The sequence below is a fragment of the Centruroides sculpturatus genome, unplaced genomic scaffold (assembly GCF_000671375.1).
Source record: "Centruroides sculpturatus isolate CEXI.00-Female unplaced genomic scaffold, Cexi_2.0 scaffold3322, whole genome shotgun sequence".
In the NCBI taxonomy this organism is placed as follows: domain Eukaryota; kingdom Metazoa; phylum Arthropoda; class Arachnida; order Scorpiones; family Buthidae; genus Centruroides; species Centruroides sculpturatus.
This window is the reverse complement of record NW_019387412.1, coordinates 620-5,462: the sequence shown is the minus strand read 5'-3', so window position 1 is coordinate 5,462 and position 4,843 is coordinate 620. Positions and strand designations below refer to the sequence as shown.

The 4,843-nt window shown below is 27.8% G+C and overlaps 1 long non-coding RNA gene across 1 annotated transcript; it reads left to right on the top strand.

The window, feature by feature from the left end:
* Positions 1-1,684: 1,684 nt before the first annotated feature.
* Positions 1,685-4,393, top strand: LOC111616409. The gene is made up of 3 exons (XR_002755242.1): positions 1,685-1,877; positions 2,506-2,591; positions 4,354-4,393. It is a non-coding gene; the product is annotated as an uncharacterized LOC111616409 (long non-coding RNA).
* The last annotated feature ends 450 nt before the right edge of the window (positions 4,394-4,843 follow it).

The window sequence follows — 4,843 nt, the reverse complement described above, 5'->3', positions numbered from 1 at the left end:
TATGTAATATGTAGGTAAAAAATAATAATTAGGTACCCATTTTAATGCTTTATTAAACCAAAATACAGAAAATAATTGTACTATAAATTTGCCTGACTCATGATGATAGATAACTGATTCACATCATGCTAGTGTTGCCAAATATTAGTAATGACATACAAAGGGTTCATCTTTCAATCTTTTCTTTTAACCCTTTTTAGTTAGAACATGTCTGGGTTCATCCAAAAGTTACCTTACAGCTTTTCTTTGAGCACAGTTTCCTTTACTTGGAGATGGTTCATTTCAGCAGGAGCATCCATAGAATCCAACAGCTCCAGATGCTGGTCCCAATGATTGGATGGTTGCTGTCCAAGTCTACATTTCATGTAATCATGCACAACACCTCCCAAGGGAACTCTAGCTGTCTTCCAACTTGGTCAAAGGACCTCAAAAAATTGTCCAGGAGTCTTTGTCCCTTTGCTTTTAAGAAGATTGTCCAGTCCAATCCAGAGAAGGGTCAGTAGCTTGCATTCAGGTCTGCCTCAGATGGGATCTCGGTGTGATATGTCCCACTATGTTTTACCCCTCTGGAAAAATCAAACCACCCAAGTGAAAGACAAAATTGCTTTGTCTCTGCCAAACATGACATTAATGTACATAGTGTTGACATATTTTCAGAATATCCCTAAAATATATCAAAAATTGCTAAATTCCTTTTCAGCTATTGTCCCAAGTAAGCAAAACGTTGTCCCAATTAAGCATTTAAATTATGTATTATTAGTTTGGTTTCCATTCTTTGAGAATTGGCCCAATAAAGTGGCTGCCCCAATTAACCGGTAGCCCAATTAAATGGAATTGACTGTATTTATATTCAAATATTTAAAATTTAATGTTCTAATAGTCTATAGTTACTGTATTCTACTTTGGAAGAGTTTGTAACTGATATTCCAAAAATCAGTCACTTGAGGATGGCTTATGCATTAGGCTTATGCATTAAGTGTGTCTCAGCATCCAAACATATTATTGGCAATTTTAGTAATTATTCTTTCTGCTGAATGTGGGTTTGGTTGCTGATGATGATATTATATAAAAGTACTTTTTGGACATTTTTTCTTGTCATATATTTACTTTTAAAGCTTTGTTTCATTAAAAAAATCCAGCAACAAGTCATGTAATTTTTAACTTCAGATTTTAAGTTTTTGGGATTATTCTTTCAATTCACAAATAACATTTCAAATTATAGTACATATAAAAGAAAAACTGATGCAAGTTTGTCAATTGTTTTTAAAAATTAAGTCTTCAAAATTAATGGGAAAAAATTTTCAAAACTTATGCTTTATTTTCAGTTCTGTTCATTCATTTTATAGCATAAAATATTAAGGTTACAAAGTAATCAATATTCAAAGAATATTGATTACTTTGTAACCTTAACATTTTCAATATTCTTTGAATATTGATTACTTTATAAATAAATAAATAAATAAATAATAATAATAATAGAGTAATACTGCAATACCATATAGCAAGAGATAACTTCTCCATACAATAAATGTTGCATTAAAAATACATTAACATAAGATATTATTAAAGAAGAGATGTGAAGTATAATGAACTAACTGGTTGTTATAATTATAGTAATAATTTTGTTGATGTAATTATTACAACCAATTCATTATTATAATTATCATTCACTCTTAAGTAATCATTAAAATTTTGTTCACAGTTTTTATTCTGTTCATATGCTAAAAATACCTAAAATTTTTGTCTTTGTTTTAAAATATATTTAACATTCTTTTGTTTGCTTATAGCATTCTAGTTTTGAAGAGAAAGGATCAGAAAAATTATCACAAGGAAAAAGTTCACCGCAACAGCAAAATTCAAGTAAAAAAGAGCTTTCAGTAAGTGAATGAAAATAAACTTAAACTTAGCAGTTATCATGTTTAGCCATTATAATCAATTCATTTAATAGAGAATACTTTTAATATATATATAATATGCAATTTTATCTATATCTGATATTTTATTTCTATTTGAAATATTTGATTCTCCTCATTTTTAATATTTATAATTTTATTACAAAATATATATTATTTTCTCTACTAGAATGTGAAGAAATAATATATATTTTGTAATAAAATTATAAATATTAAAAATGAGGAGAATCAGATATTCCAAATAAATAGTAGGGAAATTTTTTTTTATTTTTTCCTATTTATATTTATTTCTGCAGATTATCTCTTTTTATTTCATTTTTCTCTTTTTAAATTTGAATTATGGAATTCATAGTTCTTTGTGATCAGTTACTATTTGCTTTAAGTTTAGTACATGAACACTTATTGTTTAACTTCTAACTCTAACTGTTGATCTTTAGTTGTGAATATAGATATTAGTGTATTTATTATAACTAACTGAAGTATTTCAGTAAATGTCAAATAATGTACCATTTAAAATAATTTATTGATGTTCTTTTATCTAATAAAAATTCATTTTCTACTTGAAATAATAAATGCCATTTGATTTTTTTAGGCTTTAGATAGTCTGGTTATTTCTGCAATTCATCAGTTGTCCATAAAATTACGTACAAGAGCTCGTTGCTTATTAGAAAAAGAAGGGTATGTAATCTATTTTAATTTTTCTACATATTAAATTATTGAAATAAAGATTATTAATGCATTTCTAGTGATAATCATGGCTCAATACTAAAACAATTCATTATTTAATCAGCTGTAACAATCAGCCAAAAATTGATAGATTCAATATGATATATATATATATATATATATATAAATGGACGTGTGTGTTCCTATATTTCACTTTTCAGCCAAAACTACACATCGCACATGAATGGTGTTATGTGGTAGTAGCCCCAAGTCTCCATTCATGCACTATGGTGGTTGCATCTCGATAGCTATAAGGGTACGGGAGATACGGGGGCTTAAAGTGGTTGACTTCGAAGATTTTCTATTTCGATTTTAAAAATGTTTGAACCGTTTCAAATTCGAATTGGTTCGATTATAGAATGATTGTAAACGTTCCAGAAAATTGATCAAATTGAAAATAGTTTGTTTGACTGGATGTAAAAATTCTCTAATTAGTCTGGAAACGGGGGACCTAATTCTTGCATGTGGGGTTGAAAGTGGTTGACTTCAAAGATGTGTAACAATGGAAGTGTCAACAATGGAAGTGTTGAGTAACAAAGGAAGTGTTAATATAAAGCGGCATGCAAAATTTACAGGTGGTTTTTTGTGTTTTTGCAGGAAATCGAACATATTTTTAGACTCATGTAAAAATTCTCTAATTAGTCTGGAAATGGGGGACCTAATTCTTCCGCTTCTTTTTTTCACCCACTTGCGATACTCAGAAGGATATTTGATCAGTCTTATCTATCGAAGTCAACATTCATTATGATGTTTGGACTTATGTTACAACCTTAGTCAAATGTTTGCCTATTAATGATGGGAAACTGTCAAATGGAGTAAATTATGAAGTGATAAAGAGTCCCAACACCTCATTGATGATGTCTACAAATTTTGAAGTTGTTACCTTATATGGAAAAAAGAGTCAGACTGCTCTGGCCAAGGTAAAGACACATCTCAAACTTAGAACACATTAAGTCAAAGTCACCTGAGATTGTTCTCACGTGGGATGCATATAAAAAGGGGTCGCACCTGATCATTGAGGCGGGCATTCTCCAAGAAGCAACTTGCCCAGCTTCCAGTTTTATTAATTAATTAATTAATTTATGTTAAAATAAAAAATTCCATAATTCTGATTGTCTTTTAACTTGTTTTGGTTTCTTAAAGTGAATTCATTAAAAAATATAGTAGAACTCCAGTTAGAGGTAATATGAACTGATGCTACCTTAGATAAATCCTTTTATCTGAGTGTTTGGTTATGCTTATAATTTTTAATCCAAAATGTCTGCATCAACTATTTATATAGTATCACTTTTAAGTTTTTTCTATACCTTAATGAATTTAATCAAATAAGAACATGAATTTTTACAAAGTTTAAAGATGTGTTATTGTATTAGCTGTATAATGTAAATACAAACAATAGTTTTAAGAATCTCTCATCAAAATACTTTTTATCATTTAACTTATAATTAACAGAAACAAATTAATTTGTAATATGTTATTGTTTTAAACTTTCTTTTATGAATTACAATATAATAGTAGCATATTCACTGGCAGGTTTATCATTTTAGATAATAAGGATTTTCCTGTAACTTTTAGGCAGTCTCAATTCTAATTTAAAGAAACATCTTATTATATGCATAAAATTCTACTGAACATGTTCACTAATGATTAATTTATAAAGTTCAAATTACAATTGTAAGTTAATGCAGTTTTTAAAATTTTTTCTTTATTTTAGGCAAAAATATTCAGAGAAAAGTGATATTCGATTAATGATTGAAGAAGTATTACCTCAGGTTGTGGAGAAGAAATCTAACATACATAATGAAGGAAATCTCACCAGGGATCTTTCAAGCATTTTAAAAAATCTTAAACGTGTTGAGCAGTCTTTGGAAGGTAAGAATTTAAAGAAATTTATGATAAGTTTTCAATTAATAAATGTAATTAAAACTTAAAATGCCAAAATACTTAATAAAATATAATTACTCAGTAGCTATTATTTTTATAAAATTAAGAACTTATTTTTCTTAATGTAGTATTATCATCAAGTCAATAAAAAGTGTAGAAGTTATTACTTTATTTACATGTTACAAGCAATTTTCAGTTGGTTCAAAAATAATCAAAACAATTAACATAACTTTTCCATTTTTCAGTTTTTTTTTGTACTAGTACTTCAGTTTATTCTTATCTACTAGAATGTGAAGAAATAATATATATTTTGTAATAAA